This window comes from Leptinotarsa decemlineata, unplaced genomic scaffold (genome assembly GCF_025532065.1).
Source record: "Leptinotarsa decemlineata unplaced genomic scaffold, Ldec_3_MD MMD2_tig00026294_RagTag_RagTag, whole genome shotgun sequence".
Lineage (NCBI taxonomy): Eukaryota > Metazoa > Arthropoda > Insecta > Coleoptera > Chrysomelidae > Leptinotarsa > Leptinotarsa decemlineata.
In genome coordinates, this window is record NW_027412674.1 from 1,857,304 (window position 1) to 1,877,948 (window position 20,645).

The 20,645-nt window shown below is 34.7% G+C and overlaps 1 protein-coding gene across 1 annotated transcript in view; it reads right to left on the minus strand.

Annotated features, from left to right (window-relative positions):
* LOC111505874 (uncharacterized) overlaps nucleotides 1–19,813 on the minus strand; it is a 404,328-nt gene extending 384,515 nt beyond the window's left edge. The window contains exon 1 of the mRNA XM_074180136.1: nucleotides 19,666–19,813. The gene's annotated coding sequence lies outside the window, so the exon portion shown is untranslated. The remainder of the gene's footprint in view (nucleotides 1–19,665) is intronic.
* Between the last annotated feature and the right edge of the window lie 832 nt (nucleotides 19,814–20,645).

Sequence of the window (20,645 nt, forward strand, 5' to 3'; positions counted from 1 at the left end):
GCTTCACCCCTGAGCCCAATTGTCGCGCAACAGTCACGTGGTCCCATTCGTATTCTATCAAGACAGTGCTGTTTGGTGGTCAGTAGCACGCTTTGACTCAAAAGGTAATGGCTACGTCGTATTATCATTATCATTATCAACAACACTATTATTCAATAAATTTCAAGCGGCATAGCCGTTCAAATATATTGCACAGAAAATATTGGCGCCACAGTTTCAGAAAACTTTCACTTATTTTTTCAAATGGATGAAATTTTAGTTTTTCATTATTACCCCGGAAAATGAAACAAATCCACTGAGTAGTATCCGTGAAGGATATTGAAAGTTTCAATATGGTCAGCTCGTAATGGACAATCGGACAGCGAGGTTAATTCAAAAAATTTAAGGCGACGATTTTCGGTAGATCATGGATTTGTGGGAACAACTTGGTGATAGGCCTTTGGGTTTGCTCAAGAGCATTTACTCGTATGTATCTGGCAAAGTGAGTGCACAGCATACATGAGTATTGGTTTAATGTATATTTTGAAAACATATTTTCCAAAGAAACATGTAAGATATACGCTTGACTTTTCTAAAATTTTTCCAATGTGTTTTCCATTTCACATCATGATTTATCATAACGCCGAGGTCTTTTTGATGCTCTACGAATTTCAGTAGTATGCTCTCGATGAAATACTGCTTTTCTGGATAATCAGAACCAAAATGAACTTTTGATCATTCATATCCAGAAGCGACCGTTGATTCCACTTTTCTATTCGCTGAAGGACATTGGCCATTACGTTTCTATCCAGGTTTGCATACAATTTTGTATCATCGGCAAAGAGGGAGACGTTGGTTTTGAATTCACTTACGAAATCGCTCACGAATATATTGAGAAGCAGTGGGACAATTACAGATCCCTGCGGAACATCACTCACTGCTGGATATGGTTTCAAAAGTTGGTCATCTGTTTCAACAACTGTTCTATTTGATGAAAAATCTCGAATTCATCGTAGCGGGGTTCAGTGATACTAAAATGATGAAGTTTATACAGTAGTCTTTCATACGGAACTTTATCAAACATTTTTTTGAAGTCAAGGTAAGACAACATTGATAGGACGGCCAATTGGTGACAGTGAATGTGAAATAGTGGATCACCCACGGATAAATCCATGTTGCTGGTTTGAAGAACTCCAGTGTCTGAGAAAGAAGTAGTTGGTTCCCCGGTTATCATTTTCTTGATACATTTGCAGGAACAGCATGTTGAGGTAATTTGACGATTTTAAAAATAGATACTATCATGAAGTAAACTCACCTGAAACTCCCACACAGAGATCAAGAACATATTTCAATTCTGCAAACGCTAATAAGTCAATATGAATGATAACTGTAACTCAACTTTTTTGACATTAGAGGTGGCGCTGCAGCTCAAATAATTTTTTCGATAGCAATTACTTTCAAATATGATGTGTTTGATGTGTGCATTCAGTTCGAAATGATTTTGTATACCTGAGCTTTCATTTTGAAGCATGGCATTTCAGAAATATTTAGGATTTCCAGAAATATTTTTCGAAAATTCAAACAAGGTGTTGGGACGTTTTCATACTGATACAAAATATTCTCAAAAATAAATTTATCAATATTTTTTGTGAAAATGTATCAATTTCGTGATACACGGTGTTCAAAATTCAAATCTTGTTTATATGATATTATTATCTCATTGCATAATAGCTATTTATGATATGAGAGTTGAAAGTAAGGTTTTATTTTGTTAGTGAAAAAGTTTGCGAGCGTTGAGCAATTTCACGAACAAAATGAAACTTACTTTTAACAAAATGTTTGTACAACTGTTCTGTTTTCATAAGAAAATAGATAAATTTAATATTTCTATAGAAACACATTTTAACATCTCTTGTCAGTTGTGAAGTGATCGTGTCAGGTGACTCCGAATTATACCTGGTTACCAACAAACAGTATTGTTTACAGCTCACGCGATTCATTCAAAGTTCCTGCTGGTGTTTAATGTCTTGCATGATGAAGAACAATAGTTAGGAATTGTGTGTTTCTGACGGTATTGGAGAGGCTGCAAAAAGGGCTTCAGTTGAATTGTTACCAAAAAAATCGGCTCAACAGTACGACATCACTTATTCTAATTTTTTTAGCTGGTTCAAACTTAAAAACGTCGAAGGAAGTTTCAGCAAAACCGTCTTCTTAGCCTAACTAGAAAAGAAATGAAAAGTATGGAGTCCAGTACCCTTGTTGAAATATTTCGTTGAATATTTTAAGGTAATAGTATTTTAAAACCGGAAAAATGAAAGTTATTGGCCCAAAAAATCAAAAAATCCTTCGTTTGAACAAGTCAAGAGGTTTATAAATGAGGCGCCAGATGAAAAATATTTTATGATAAAAGTTGCTATTATTTTCGGAATGTATGGAACATGCCGGCGTGAAGAGCTAAGCCATTTATTGATAGAAGACATTAAATTGATGTATCAATCATCGATTGTTCAAATTCCAATTACAAAAACGAAAATAGCTCGTTCTTTTCGCATTGTTGGGAAAAACATCGAATATTTCAATAAATACGTATTACGCCCTCCTGATATCAATCATCAACGTTTTTTTTCTGAAATATTCAAATTATAAATGCAATGCCAACCCAGTTGGTATGAAAATGTTTGAGAAAATACCCTCTACCATTGCTGAGTTCCTGAACCTCCCAGAACCGAAGGAATATACAGGTCACTGTTTCAGAAGGTCTTCTGCTTCTTTGCTAGCAGAATCAGGAGCAAATATAACAGATATTAAGAAGCACGGAGGATGGAAGTCTACAACAGTAGCTGAGGGTTACATCGATGAATCTATTCCTTATAAAAAGGCTGAAAAAATAATCCCAACATCAGCTAGCATCTTTCTAATTGTACTTTTTACACTAATGTTAATAAACAATAATAATAATAATGTTTGGGAAAGAAAGTTTTTGGCTTTCTACTACTCCATCTGATACAAAAAAAATGGATGAGAGAATCTTCCAAAGAAAGGAAGGAAGTAATCAATTTAAAAATAAGTAACGCTATACATGGATGTGTAGATCATGCAAAGAAGTAACTTTCAGACACTAACTGAAAGAAAGTCCTCCTGAAACAGCTGCTTTCATATAAACATTGAATTACACGAAAGAAAAAAATTCTTTCGAAACAAATACTTCTATATGAACACTGAATTATACAGAAGATACTTTTCTCTATGATCTACACATCCATGTATAGTGTTACTTATTTTCAAATTGATTACTTCCTTCCTTTCTTTGGAAGATTCTCTCATCCATTTTTTTTGTATCAGATGGAGTAGTAGAAAGCCAAAAACTTTCTTTCCCAAAAATTAATCACTCCTAAAAATATAACCCTTTCAATTCAAATAATAATGTATAATATTACCTTTGTAACAGAATTTAGTTGTATCTATGTCTATTGTTCATAATAAAACTTCCTTGGAAATTTATAATGATGTTTTCTTCGTTGCTATTTGGTCGAAAAAAATCGTGTTGAAAATACTTCCAACACTAGTGTTAAAAATATTTTTATTTCTGACCGGGATATTATAAGCTTATATCGTCATAGTTACGCTATCAATAAAGAGGGTCATAACTCTCTTGGGACATTATAGATTTTATAATTCCCTCTACTTTTCACAAGTAAAAATAAATAAAAAGTCTGCATAACATTTTTCCGTGTCAGCCAGTCCAGATATATCTTGTATTCTTTTTGGTATACGGCTTCACTTCTCGATGGAATTAATGATTCTCTTGCTTGTTCAGCTTTTTTCAAAATATCCTCCATTATATTTGGGGTAGAAAACACGTTTTCACCGCAAACACAGCTTGATAACAAAGTTCTGTTTATAAACAAGTAACATAGCAACAACCTAGCAACAAGAAAACTCTACTATAATCAACGGTACCTGACATTACCGGGAAGGTAATGAATTGGTACATTTTTCCGTTTCAAAAATGAACAAAATTTCATTGAAATCGGTCAGAAATAAAATTATCTATGTACCACGGGAATTAATGAGCCTCAATAACCTCAGGCAATTGCTGTCCCTCGGGCCAGAGGCACTCGGGACGCAAACTTTGCCATCGGTAATTAAGGCCCTCCTAATTCCCTTGATACATAAATAACTATTAACCCGCTACTTTGTAAACATCATCTTTTAATACCTTAACAACCAATAAAAATGTCACTTTTGATGACAGTTGTACAAAAAGTAGTATTTTTTTCAAAAGTGACATGTTTCTAAGATCCACGACTAAGTCACACGACTAGTGAATCCCATGTATACCACAATGTTCTAGGCAACTGGTTGGTGGTATTTTTTACATTTTCAGAGTTCCTTTCCAGTTTTGCTAAGATGATGTAGATTTCAGATATGAAGAAAAAAAACAATTTTCAAGAATTCTAGATGGAAAACTATTCCAATGGTTGAAATTCAACATCTTGCATTCCAAAATGATGTATTTCAAAAAATACTTTCACCCTAAGAATACCGAGGAATCTTCTGTATCACGGTGAAAATCTTTTTCGTTAAAACTAAATTGGAATTTTCGGAAAATACTTCTACTACTGTATATCAATGAAACAGGTCGCTTCACAAAAAAGCTCAAATGATAAAAATGAGCACAATAATCATTTTCATATCAAATTGTTGCCACAAAAAAACTTTTTAGAACAGGAGCGTCATCTTTATTACTGATAACTCTGAATTGAAACTCTTAAGCCGAGTTGAAGGTATCATTCTTGGCGTTTGCAAAATTGAAATATATTCAAGGATACCCAAAAAACACTTTATTGTAAACAATACACTCCATTGTAAATAATAAAGTGTTTTTCAAATATGTTAGTTATGGATTTACATCAAGTATTGGCCAATTCCATCTAATATGAAATAAAATCGCTAGCTCTGCGGATATTTCATGTGGAAATTATATCAACGCCCTCATAACTCCAACAATCAGTTTTTACTGAAATATATTCCCCTAATGAGTAGGCTGATCTGAATAATTAATCATTGTTAAAATGGATTTGATGAATTCGTTTGAGTTTTACGGTAGCCTAAATTGTATCATTAATTCATGAGAGTAATATCATTAATTGTAAGGTAAATAATAATAATATGATTTATGTTGAGTGGGATTGTGGACCCTTGTCTATCTAAGATGGTTGTTCTCAATGTTCAACAATCACGTCTCCACTTGTGAACGCAAAATAATTTTCAATGAGTTTCATGTGCGCAAAACTTTTCTATAGTCAGGAGAAAATAATCTGAAAGTCATACACGAAAGATGTCTGAAGTATTAATTATTCTAATTTGAAGGGGAAGATTTTCAAAATATTGGACAACACTCTTTATTATTCCTATGCAACACTCTGACACTTCCGGATTTTTTAAAGTATCTGGAAGTTTAGCGGTATGACCAGTATCTGCCATTTGGAGCAATACCACTTTTTTCTATCACCGTTACCCAGTGAGATTCAGAGCAGATAGTTGTTGGTTCACAGATGGATTAAAAACACCTTCCAGTTCTGGTGCAGGTGTTTTCAGACGCAGACCCAGGACAGAGATATCTACCTGTCTAGGAACCTATACGAATGTATTTCAAGCGAAAATTTACGCTAATGAATTGTGTGCGGGGAGATTTGAAGAATCCAATCTCATTCATAAGTTAATGAAAATATTCTCGGACACTCAACTCTTGGCTCCTACCGAGCAACGTATAAATTGGTAGCAAATTGCCAAAAACGACTCTCCTCTCCTCAACAGATTGTCTCTGGTCTAGATTCATAGCCATACTGGCCTGGAAGGCGATAAGGCTGCTGACTCCCTTGCAGAGAAGGTTGTTGCAAGCAGCTTCATCGGACCAGAAACTGTCATTGGCATCACTTTAGGCTTTGCCAAACAAAAATTGAACACCTGAATGGCAAAAACATTTAGGGACTTCTTACAGAATCTTCCAGGATTGGCTCACTTCAAGACGTTCATTCACCCTTCGAAGCTGGATACCAAACAGTTGTTGGACTACAGTAGGGATGAACTACGATATTAACAGGCTTTCGTACAGGTCACTGTCATTTGAATCATCATATGCAGAGACTTGGACTGTCGGAAGACACTGTGTGTCGCCTCTGTTTGGAAAATGATGAAACAGCAGAGCATATACTTTGTGCGTGCCCCGCTGGGGACCAAATCAGGTATTTGGAGTTTGGCAGAGCCGTACTCTTACCATCTGACCTGAAAGACCACTCACCATACAAACTGATCGGCTTCGTTGAGAAGCTGGGTTCATTTGGTTCATTGTGTGAGCCACAATAAACCCTTACGGGCTGCGGTAGAGATTCACAAAAGACCCACTCACTATCTACCTAACCCAACTTACCACCACCCACTTACCTAACCCAATCTACCCAATAAGCCATTTTAGAGTGTCTAGGTGTAAGAAATCTGATATGATTTGCGTAATCTATAAAACTAATCTAGCGTGGTAATTGAAAATTGAACTTCATATGAAATGATAGAGAACCTTAGATCATAATCTCTTTTGAAAAGTCCACAGGATGTACTACCAATATTTTCTTTGAATTAACGTTCCAATATCTAATGATCACAAGTCTGAAATTTTCTACTCCAGACAAAGTCCTTAAAGAATATCAAAGTTGTAAAGTTTGCTATAACAGAATGAACCACTGATGAGACCTCGGCGGGTTGAAATAGTGCTGTCTCTTGTTGAAAGGATCGTTTATCTTTGATAATCTTGGATCGAGTCGTCTGTCGATCCCATAGATTGCATCTTCGGAAGAGGATATGTTATGGTCTTCAATTCTTCAGGCTTGTTCTTTAAGAGCAGGTGAGTCCTGCATTCGTGGTTGAGCCTTACACTAATGATGATAGCTTGGCAGGCGAAAAAAGAGGTGTCTGTTGTTACTTAATATATATCTAAATGCTTTTTATTTAGGCTCTGGTCGTCTTTTTTTCTTGCAGTGAAAACTGCAGTGGAAGACATATGAAGGATTCCGTTCGGCAGTTGCTACCGAAACCGCTTCAGAAGTCTCCTTCATCTTGTATTCATGGATTGAGTCTTCTGTCGAAACAATAGTTGGCTTCTTTGTAAAGAGAGATACGAGTATCATCGCCTCTACTTTCTCAGACAACCTTTCAAACACAGAGTTGAGCCCAGTAATTCATTCGTAGTTCAGCCTAGCACTACTGATAAGTGTTTAGTGAGTCTGGTATTAGATTATTATTAATGTTTATGCATGGATATATTTCGAAACCACACATTTTTCTTGTTCCATTGATAACCTATTCATTTTGTGAAAATTCATATTGAATATTGGATAGAGAAAATAACTTTTGTCTGATTTGCACTGAGGTTTTCATCGTTAGTTAAGTAACTCCAGTCTTCAAATCAGATCTGAATCAAATAAACTCCCACTTCACAAATATTATTCATCCTGCAAAATCTTATCATCATGAAGTACCTACTCATTGAAAGATATAGATACTCAGACCTATAATGGACCCACTTTGAATTTCCGCAGATTGACGACACTACTCCAGACTCAACAATACATAAGTGGTATGAAAATCAACTGTGTTGGATCTGATAGCATTTCTCTCATTATGTTGAAGTATATTGAAAATTATCTTATCAACACTCATATTCAATTCCTCTATAGAAACAAATCATTTTCCTTCAGCATGGAAACATACAATTGTACTCCTTTTGCCAAAATGTGAAAACCAAACTGAATTATCTCATTTTGAGGCCAATTAGCAAATGCCTATCCTATCTGAGGTGTTCGAGTGGCTTCTGAAAGATCAAGTTGATTATTTTGTATACAATAATAATTCAATAACAAATGTTCAATCTGGATTTCGTACATTCTATAGCACCACCACCGCTCTTGTCAATATCACCCAAGATTTATTGAAAGCAACTACAGTAAAGCATTCGATACATTAGACCACAATATTGTGTGTAGGAAAATTAAATTTTTCGGATTTCGTGAAGGTACTATAGATCTATTGAAAAGTTACCTCAGAATTCGGACTCAGTCAGTATGTCTGGATGGAAAGTGTTCTAGTGCTTTATCTGTTGACTATGGAATAGCTCAGGGCTCTATCCTTGGCCCCATTCTGTTCTCTCTATATATATCTGACTTCCATAAAATAATTGATCATTGCATTGTTCACTATTATGCAGATGACACTCAGTTATATTATCAATTTCCTCCAAGTGTCCGGCAGGTGGCAATGAAAAAAATTAACAGCGACCTACAAAATTCACTGGATCTATCTATAGCCCATAACCTGAAATTGAATTCTAAAAATTCTCAGCTGATACTGTTTGGTCCGAAACACAAAAGGAGGGAAATTGAAAGAAAAATTGAAATCCAACTTGGACAAACAAGACTTACTACAAATAATTACAGAAAGCAAGAACTTGGTTTTGTGGCTAGATGCTGATCTGAGATTTCACAAACAATTGAATTCATTTTGTCGTAGCTCGTACGTATCTTACGTCAACTCTACCAAAGTAGAGATATTATAACATCCAAATTGAAGTTGAAACTTTGCGAAACCCTCATATTGTCTAGATATTAGCATATTGCGATATAATCTAGGGGCCTGCTTTGATACAAATTGATGTAAAATCGCTTACAAAAAATACATCTTGAATTCGGGTAGACCAGGTCCATGGTTTGCTTTTATAGTTTTTTGGAAAAAATGGAGTCTATAATATCTACCTTACAACCGTTGTTTACCGCGATTTGTTTGATTAAACTCAGCTCTCTCTAGAAATTACTATCAGACAGTGGAATATATTCACCTCCCTCTCAGTGGTGATTCAAAATTCCATAAACTCCCTTAATCATAACGAAAAATAACAATTACCATGAATTTGCAATTTTCCATATACCGTTATCATACATAATTTCTCCACACACCCTCGCCAGCATTAAGTTGCTGCATTCAATAGTATGCTTCACAGACTATCGTATGCTTTTAATATTATGCTTCACAGACTATTGATTATTCCACTGTCTGTGAGTAACTTCTAGAAAGAGCTTAGTTTGATCAAACAAATCGCGGATCACAACGGTTATGAGTTATATACTATAAACCCCACCCTTTCCAAAAAACTACAACAGCAAGCCATGGACCTGGTCTACCCAAATTCAAGATGCCAGTTATAAGATATTGCCATATTTGGGTGAACCAACCAATAATATTGCCCGTTTTTTGAAAGGAACATGCGTAAACATAGGTTACAGAACAAATAACAGTCTGAGAAAATTTATTCAAAACAATAACGATAAAACTTCGGTGTCGGATAGATCAGGAGTATATGAGCTGACTTGTGGCTCTTGTCCAAAACTGTATATTGGCCAAACAGTAAGAACATTTTCCCAAAGAATTGAAGAGTATTGAAGTAGTTTTGTAAAGAGAAAGACCAATTCCACATTTACAAGCCACCTTTTAGCAATAGGACATGAGTTCAATCATGAATACGATGTGTTACATTTAGAAGTGTACAGTTTGAAACTCAATCTTCTAGAATATTCAGAGATCAAAAGATTCAAGAATTCGGGTAATTTACTGAATGATCAATTAGAATTGAATAACTCTCCGTTACTGAATATTCTTCCTAATGTGGAAACTGGGATATGAGCTCAGGTAACTTAATTCATTAAAAATTTAGGTAAACAACAGGTACTTGAAATGTAGGTACTTCAAATTGTAAAATAAGGTATATTAAGCATTGGTATATTTAGAATATAGTTAGTGAAGACACGCCTGAAAAAGCCATGGTACGGCGAAACGCGAGTGACATTTTTGTAAAATCGTTTAGTGAAAATCTCACAAAAAAGTTTTTTTTGAATACGTTAGTTATGAATTCTCATCAATTATCGGCCAATTCCATCACATGTAACGAACTGTTAAAACTAGTAGCAAGCTTAGTACAACATTTCCTCAGAGAACAGTACTTGGCCCGATCCTTTTTCTGACTAAAATAAACGCAATAACGCAAAATAATAAATTTGATGGTCATATATGCTGATGAAACGTCATGATCTTGACTGGTGGACGTTGGAATGAAGTTTATAAAACTTCTGAAATGAATCTGAGAAATAATTTTCGCTGGCTGAATAACAATGTATAAAGTTTGAATGTGAAAAAACAAAATTCCTGACTTTTTCACTCCATTCAGATGATCAGCCGCATATTGATGAACTAAAATTACTCAAAATGACCTGTACAATAAGTTTTAATTGGAAATGCCTGGTTTCCATTGATTATGTTGTTTCCATTGAATATTTTCGCATTGTTATTGAACAACATATGAGATGAGAGAAACAAAAATCATATGTAACACGAAGGAAGAGACTACTCATGTGGTAGTTGAATATATTATAAAAATAGAAAATAGACATTTTTCAACGAATCATCTATGATTTATATCAAGAGAATGATTCACTTGATGTAGTGTCATTGAATAGTTACCAGTGTTTAGTATGGATTTTTTCGAATTCTATCAACCACTACAACAGTAGGAACTAGAGCAGTCGTAAATTCAAATATTAAAATGTCTCTCCACAAGAAAAACCATCATTTGAAAGGCATTTTGTCTCTCTATTACTCCTGTAACTTTTTTCGAAATTGGTTCATTCGTTATTGAGAAATCAAATCTAGAATGTTTCATAACAGAAAATTCCATTCGCTCATTTTATTGAGGAAATCAACAAAAGTAATATCAATGGCAACACAATCAACGGGTGAAGTGTTCAAAATGACCTCCATCTAATTCCATACAATAATACAGTCTACTTTCGGAAGCGTTTCTCACATTATTGAAGATGTCCGAAGTCAAAAAACGGTATTCCCGAAAGTCTACAAATTCCAACCTTCCAAAATAAGGCTATATCAGGAATTAAACAAAGATGATCCTGGTCGTCGACTTCAGTTTTGTGTGGTGTTCAGCGAGAAATTGATCAATAATCCAAACCTATTATGCAATACAAGGTTTCCAGACGGAAAGTTCTTTCATATTGACTGGTGAAGTGAATAGACATAGTTGTCGTTGCTGGAGCTAAGTGAATCCATATTTGGTGATGGAGAAAAATTCATAAACTACACAAAAATGAAATGCCTTGGTAATTGAAGTTAATCTCAATGGAAACAAATACTCAAATCTATTACAAAACTAGGTAGATCCTACTATCATACAAATTTTAGAAAATGATGACGATTTAGTCGAAAATGAAATAACATTCCAGCAGGATGGTGCACCCCCTGCACCATAACCAAAGGTAATGGAAGGACACAAGGCCTTCCAAATGATGTATCACTCGACTCTCATGGCATTGAAAAAATAAGGGGGGGCAGTTATAGACCGCAGGATGGTGAAGTTTCAGGTATGATTATCATATTAGAATTAGTCCCCCTAGAAATAAAAATTGACGTGTTCTTTGAAATTTAATTTTCAATAACACGTCCGTTTCTGTCTTACTGAGGAGGTCAAGTTCTTGTTGGAAAACACAGTATAAAAATATATCGTTGAGTAATATAACACAATACAGGCATTCCAATCCCTAGGTGAAAGTTCGAAATAACATTCGAAATAATTGAAACATAATAATATATTGACTATGTTATACAACGAATTGTATACTATATTGGGAATAGATTTGATTTGATTTCGGTCAAAACTACAGTGAAAAACGAATCTCCTTCGTCGATAGATGTCGAAGCTTGGCTTTGCAACTTACTGCCCTGAGAGCGATCATCTTCGATATTCATGAATTGAGTCAATCTCATAGATGGCGTATTCATAAGAGAAGACTGGTTCCTTCAAAACTTGTAATGAAATCGATGAAAGCACTTGTTAAGCTTCAATAATTTCGAATAAGTTTTTTTATAACAACAAAAGTCATGAAAACATGTTGAATATAATATTATCACCAAAGAAAAAAACACTTCACAAAATTTCAATGACTTTGAAGTTCACGAGAAAAACTGAAAAACATAATCTAAACACCACCCCTCTCCGGAAAACTGGAAATATTAAAAAATAACCTCTACAAGGTATACATTGGAACATCGCTGAAAACATCGACGATTCAAATGAAATGGTAATTTCTGCACTATATTTAATCAACACTCAAACATCAACTAATCGTTTAAACGAATCATGAAATGAATTTAGTAGGAGCTGAATAGCTTTTATTGGCTACAACGACTCTGAATTCATGATAACTAATAACATGGAACATAAATATATGCAAAATATTTATTTAGTGAAGAAATCGATATGAAGTAAATGTTTTATATTTCACAGCTGAACTATTTTTATTTTAAAATATGGATTATTTGATCTTGATTGAACTTCAATTTGGTTCATCACAACTCTTTCAGTAAGTAACTACTGATATTTTGTGGATAATATTTCGATATATAAAAATTGAAGAATACCAAAGTTTTATACTTCCATGAGCTAGCAGGTATAAAAAAAGTATAATACAGTACATGGCTATTCATCTTCATTATAAATTCCTCCCCGTCCTTGCGTGTGAGAAATATCTGATTGCATTTTTCCAAGAAAGTTTTTATTCGAAAACAGCAGTTTTGATCAATAAGAGATTCCACGTATATAGGTTTCAACGACTATGTTTTCATTTTCCCTGCCATGTAGCAAATGCATTTCGAATCATTATTGATAATCACGATAATAGAAGGGGGTTTTTAATAACCAGAAAAGGCCACAGTTGCTCAAAACGTCTGAAAAACAATTTATCACCTATTAACTCAGCAACTGGATACTCGAGTTTCTGCAGAAGGTAATTCAGTTTCACAAGAGAATTTCTCACAATATCAGCAGTACCATATCTTGCATAACTAGTTTCTCCTCATCTGGCAGTGATCAAACAAAATTTGAATGGATTGACACAAAGAATTAATTGAATGACCTTCAAGATTACCAGATTTTACTCCTAACACTTCTTCCTTTGGGGACGTCTGAACTAGTCTGTTATTTCTTGCTGAAGTTATCAAAAATATCATGGAGAAATTAATATGTTATTACTATGTAGAACACATTGGATGATATGTTGAATGGTTTATAAGATATTGAGTAAGAATTTTTGTATAAATCAATAAATAAACGAAATATTATTTGTTCAACAAGTGTTAAAAGAATGCGATAACTAATTTCACTGAAATAAGACTCAATACAACGATTTATGTTTGAATGATGATTTGGAAACCATTGAGTGGTTCAATTTTTGAACACGATTTTTTGCATAGTTCTGATCCAAAAATAATGAATTGGGACATAAAGAAGATAATTTAAGACACATTGACATCTCTTTCCATTCTCTGTTTCTAAAGTTCTTCACTGGTTAAAAGATAAAAAGTATTTCACAAACGACTCACAAGTGTTGATTTTGTCGAATTTCCTCTCATTGAATAAATTCAAAACAGCTATGTTAGCGCTTCCTCAGGTCAAAGGGATATCGGAGAGGATCAAAAGAATTTGGTGTGAGCACAGCATTATAACCCATTTCAGATCCGGAAAGAATATTCGTGGCAGCTCCACAAAAACCAACTCAATAAATACGGACTGCAACTCCAGTTATCGAATACTATGCACGTGCGGCAGTTGCTATATCGGTGAAACCAAGAGGTCGTTGAATGTTCATATTGGCGAGCACAAGAAAGCACCCAATGAAGAAAAACTGCAAATCGGAAATAGCGGAACACGATTATACCACAAAAACATAATCTCTAGATTAGGTCTACAACACATTTCAAATGTGACGGATAGAAAAATCATGCCATCATCGAAACACTGTACTCAATTGATCCATCCACAGTAGCAGCACATACATAAAAAAATTGTAGATTCACAGTACAACAATTATATTTTATAATAATACACAATTGACATCAACAGACATGAATAAACACATTTTAAAATATGGCATCATAGCATTGTTCATAGTTAAAGTCGACTTTTCTAGCAAAAAAACTTTCCGATGAACTCGCATCAGTATTTTAAGGACGTGTCAACCTGTTTTACAAGGAAGGGGTTTTTTCTTCCTGTTGAGAGATTGCTCACGTTCAGCCTATTCCCAAAAAGGGCAAGAAAAAAGGGCAAGAACAATTTTCCAAATAACTATAGATCAATCGCTTTGCTATCAGTGATATCAAAAATCATGGAGAGAGCCGTAAACCACTATATCCTTGAGTATTTGAAAGGTTTTGAAATCTTGAGCGATCATCAATATGGCTTTCAAAAACGAAGATCAACAGGCGACCTTCTATCATATGTCACCCATATTTGGAATTACGCAATCAAGAAACATGAATAGTCAAGAGCTGAATTTTAAGGCCTTCAACCGTATGAGATATGAGGGTTTGCTGGCCAAACTTCAGGAATCCATACTGTTTTCAACCCCACTTTTATTGTATATCAATGACGCATTGAAAAAAATAAAAAATCCTATATATTGCTCCAGTGACGACAGTACACTTGTCTCGTCATTCCATTTGGGTTCCAGGACATCGGCTGCGGGTGCACATCTTCACCGACAACAAGAGGTTGCATTTCCTTATGATGACCTAGAAGTGATTTCGAATTGGGGAAAAGTAACCAGGTTCAATTCAATGCCACGAAAACCCATATATTGGGTTCCTCCAAAAAGATAAATGTCTTCGAACCGGATATAATTATGTCAGAACAGACAATTTCACTTTCTGCTTCGGTAAGTTTGTTGGGGGATGAAATGGACACCAATATGTCTTGACACAATCATGTCGGTGGAATTGCAAAGGCTGCTTTTCGAAAGCTTCAAACACTGTTCCACACCTCGGCAACTTTTGATGCTTTATAAAGCTCAGATCAGACCTTCTTTGGAGTATTTTTCTCATATGTATAGAGCTCCGCCCCTAAGCATACCCTGAAGCTGCTGGATTCCATCCAGAAAAGAACCGTCCACTTGCAACTTTAATAGTCAGGAGCATCGAAGAAAGGTTGGAGATTTGTCTCTTTTCTCTAGGTATTCAAGTGACTTGATACATTCGATTCCACCACGAGCGGTACATATCAGAAATATGCGACGGACTGTGGCTGAACGGGACCTTGAACTTCACTGATCGGAAGCTTTTTCATTAGGAGAACTGAATTTATGTGGAATGTACTTCCTGAAAACGTTTCTCCAAATTGATTCAATCTCTAGCGCTTAAGGCGCTCTAAACGCCTTGAGCCTGCAGTTCTGGTGTTTCGTCCTATGAAAAAACTACTCTCCTCTTTCTCTTATATAGCTGAATATAGACGTATTAGTTTGATTAGGTATTTGTGCATTGTGCTCAATCTGTATAATTTTAAATGCCCATGATTCATCTAATACAAAAGCACTCTCAAACATACAAACCCATTCCAAGTCTAAGATATCATTATGAGTTTTGTGGTATGGATTCACCAACATAACATCGGATGATATGAACCTGAAATCATCCACAGAAATGAACACTAGATTGAGAAAGGTTCAAAGGAGACATGTTGAAAAACGCCATTTTCAGCCACGGTAATGTGCGGATATGCAACGCATGAAAATCTCTCTGATCAAGCGGGAAAGCAGTACGTTGTACTGAACAGGGAACAGGAAGGAGGAAGAAGCGAGTAGGAAGAAGCGAAAGCACCCAAATGACCTACCTATAAATAATCTCAAGTATCAGGAATAGGCCAGTCATTACCCAAAGACGATTTTGGATGCTAACAATCGAAACGTCGTACAGTATGGTTATGAACTTCCGTATTATATTTTTTAATTTTCAGTTCTTGCATGTTTTTATCAATTCTACTCATTTAATTTTGTACTCTTCTTCATTGTTTGACCTAATTGATACTTCACTATTTATTCAACTCATTTATTATTTCATTTTCAATAAAGTTCACATAAATTAGCATCCTCACATTGTTTATTTTTTCAGTATCGTCTCATTTCTGACATAATTTTTGTTTTAACGAACTCATCATATTATTTCAGTCCAGTTATTTTTACTACTTTCAATTATTTCACAATTCTATTCATTTCGTATTATTTTCTTGTCGATATATTTCAAATCTTCAAATACTTATTCGATACTTAGTCGACTTAGTCGACTTTACACTCTTTCTTGTAGTTATTCTGAGGATGATGGACTCATACGGCTCAGTGGAAGACTGGACCAGTCAATTCAGTTGACCGACTATGCAAAACGTCCTATAGTTTTAGATCCTGACCACAGAATAACTAAACTTCTGATCCAACATTATCATGGAATGGTTTACCACCATGGTCAAGAAATGGTAGTGAATAATCTGCGAATGAGATTTTGGATATTAAGAATGAGGCAAGCGGTAAGAAGTGCTTGGAGCAGCTGTCAACATTGTAAAAATCAAAGAGCTTTACTGAGAATCCCAATGATGGGACAACTACCCCCTTGCAGGATTGAACCCACAATCAGGGCCTTCATTAAAACAGGCGTTGACTATTTCGGACCTTTAGAAGTATCAGTCAAGAGGAGCCGAGAAAAAAGATATGGTGTTATTTTCACCTGTATGGTCACTCGAGCTATTCATCTTGAAATAGCACATGATTTGAGTACGAATTCATTTATCAATGTACTTCGTCAGTTTGGATGTCGGAGAGGATTTCCTGAGGAATTATATAGTGATAATGGAAAAAACTTTATAGGAGCTGAAAAGGAAATATCTCAAGAATTGAAGGAGTTGAACCAGGATGAAATACTACGATTTTGTACAATGAAAAAATTAAATGGGTTTTCAATCCTCCTCTAGCACCTCACATAGGAGGATGTTGGGAACGACTTATTCAAAGTATAAAAAAGGTTTTAAAAGACATTTTAAAACCAAAGTACTATCCAGAACATATTCTGAGAACTTTTTTGATTGAATGCGAAAATATTTTAAATTCTAGGCCTTTAACATATGTTTCGTTGGACTCTGAAGATGCAGAGGCATTGACTCCTAATCACTTTCTCATCGGTCCGTCGTATGCTGCACTCTCCTGTACCGAAACCAGCGATAGGGATATGAATTTGATGTCCAGTTGGCGTGCTGCACAGAAATTATCTGGCAAATACTCCTTTGTCCATCTGGTTCAGATGGACAAAGGAGTATTTGCCAAGTTTGATCAGGAGATCAAAATGGCATGGTGATTCAAAATCTGTCAGTGTAGGAGATGTTGTTTTAATGGTAGATCCAAATGGACCCAGAAATATTTGGCAGAGAGGTATTATCAACGAAGTTTATCCTGCCAAAGATGGTAAAATCAGGATCGTCGATGTGAAGAATAGTAGTGGCACGATTTTTCGACGACCAGTTTCAAGACTCATCGTTTTAGGTGTTATAAAATAGTAGTAATTTGTTATTCAATTACTAAGGGGAAGAATGTTATAGATTCATCATTGTTATCTGATTACACCCTGTATATCGTTCTTAGTTGACATTTTGTTAGTAGTGATCAAGGTTGATGTGAAAATATAAGTTGTTGAAAAAAAAAGTAAAGTTTTTAAAAGACGTCTAACTTTTCTAAAAGAATATAAAATTTCGTTCTTCGACCCGGAATAAATGATAATTTGCAGATAATTCAAAAACAATCTTCAAATTTCTCTAACTGAAAAACCTGCCTCACGTGAGCAACCAATTCGTCCTCCCTCAAAATCACTATGTTGAGGAATACGTCGAATCTTCGCACTCGAGGCATAGTGTTAACAAGACAAATCACTTCATATAACGAACTTTTCAAGCTAAAGCATAAATCAGAATGAAAACTGGAGAAATGATAAATGCTTCCACAAAAAAATACAGTTAAAAAACTGGTCAGAGTAGTTTCCGATACGGCTGAAATTTTACTGGTTTGCTTTTTACTGGCCTCAATGTAAACATTATTGAAATATTTTCAAATTAAATGGGTGTTTACCTTTCTTTGAGACTTATAGTATATTTTTCTGCCAACTTGGATAATTAGCTATTTCAATAATCCAAGAAATACTAGAGATTTTGCGAATATCACATTTTCAGTTATATTAAATACAATGGAGTTCAACGTATAAATTAGCTAATCTGACTGCCAAATATAAATGAAACAGTTCATGAATCATTTCGATCATAATGCATTCTGGTATCACGATTACAAATTTATGATATGCCGCTATTCACTATTCAATCAATATATTAATTCCTTTGACAATTTTTGATACATATCATTTCGGTTTCGGAAATATCTCATGTGGAATGTTACAATTTCGAAAATCTTTTGCTTTTCCAAAATGGATGTCTTCCCTAAAGATCTTTTCAAAAAATGTATCAGCAATTTCTAACTTCTGGGAAATTTTTAAAATATTTGACTATTTTCTCAGCTAACCATTTGCAATATATGACTTACGAATTGAAGGAACATCGTATACTATTATCACTCAATAAATCGTAATTTCATGTAAAAAATCAAAAAATGAAAATCAATAATCAAAGAAGTCAAAAAGCCAATCATGTGTTTTCTTGTGCTCTGTCATTATATGTAGTTGATTAATTAATTGTGATGAAATATGTTTCAGATTTTCTGTAATAAATTATTTTCAAGAAAATCAGAAAACACTGTTCAATTCAACTCGTCATATCGATTATTTCTTCTTGAATTTCTCTAGCAAATGATGAATATATTTGCCACTTGAGCAGTCCTCAATTTTCATCCCTAAATGTTTTATATGAAAAAAAAACATCCCAGTATGTGTATCTCCGATATGATAGTACTCTCAATTGTTGAGTGGTCAAACCATTTGATGGAACTTGGAGCAAGCTCTGAAATTGTGCATGGAACGAGATTCAAATTATGGGGCTTGTTGACACATAATATTCTTATTTCTCAACTGATCCTTTCTAAAATATTGAATTCCAGATAAACAGCATTGACTTACCTTCATTGTTATTAAGACAGCAAACACCTTTTGTGAGTTCTTCAAAAACAAAATTATGTTGTGTATTATTTTTTTTAATTTATATTTCATATATGGTATGGTATAAGATAATTTTTGACTTTTTAATTGTTCTTTTTATGAGTATATCTACTTATTTCCAAATTTTCTGATATTTTAATGCTTCATTAATCGCTCCATGGAACGTCTCTTAGTCCGCGATTATGCAGATTCACTCTTTGTCTCAATAATATTTGAGTTTGTAATCTCATCAAACCAATACCTCAAACATTCAACCCTACATGTTTCAAATGGGTTGAAATAATGGAAATGAAACGAAAAACTATTCACCAAGTCTCAGTCTTATACCTACCAGTTGCGCAACCTGAAGACGTGAAATTTGATGATCACTGAATGATCCACAGATGCATTTTCTTTGAATATCCTGAGATACAGTAACTTGAAATCGATCATTACCGCATACATTCATAGTGAAACTTTTTCTTCCTGTTTTAAAATGGAATTTGGGCGGGAAATTCATCAAAACTTGATTTTTTCTTCATCAAGAACTGAGTCATGTAATCTCAATAATTACATGTTTCACGAAAAAATTTCAAAAATAATTCTACAGTCAAATTCAAAATTACTCACCAATTTTCTCCCGCTTTTGTGGAACTTTCAAACAAAGACATCTCTTCACTCGCGGTAGGATCTAACTAAAGCTCGACGCCGACCGACGTCGAACGACGCCAGCGCCGGACGGCGTTACTACCAAATGTTTCTCGGTCAATACTGTATCTCCACTGACTCACCTGTACGGTAAAAACAAGTCTCTCCTCATTGGCGGAACCTGAAACGCTGGACGGGAGCAAAATCGCTTCTCCATTCAGAGATGCAAGACGTTTATCTCACTCTAAATTGAGAAAGAATTAGAACGCAGGGTAATCTATATTGTTCGAAGCCTTTTGCTTGAATTATCAATTAACGTTTCCCTGAAATTATGAATACTACCGAATATTCAGTTCACTATACGAGGGTACAAAAAACAAAAATTCCGATGAATATGCAATCAAACGTCGTTTATAAAATTAACTGAAAGGATTGTTCAGAATGTTATGTAGGGCAAACGGGACGTTACTTAAAAAACAGGTTGTCTGAAGATGAAAGAGATACAAGGAAGTTGAATGTTGCCAATCTAACAGCCCTCGTTGAACACGCAAGAGAAAACAAGCACAGTTTTGACTTTGCAAACCCCAAGGTTTCAGACATTCAATTTTTTTAAGTAAACGACTGTTTAGTGAGATGATCCACATTTTCAAAAAAAAAAGTGTTTATACTAGAAGGGACATAGAAGGACTGAATAGTGCTTATTTTAATTTACTGAATCGTATTCCTTAATATTGTAATACACATAAGTTTCCACCATCCTGTGTAATCTGATATCCTCTATTGTTTATAATTTTTTGATTTTATTTTTTTTCAAGGCAAACAAAAACGGCCATTCCTTATCAGTGTTTCCCTGGATATCGTTTTCATTTTTAATGTGTCTGTGGTGTATGTGTTTTCATTTGGTTAGTCCTCATTTTCATTTGTACCTATGTTATCTGACACTTATATTTTAAACGTTTTTT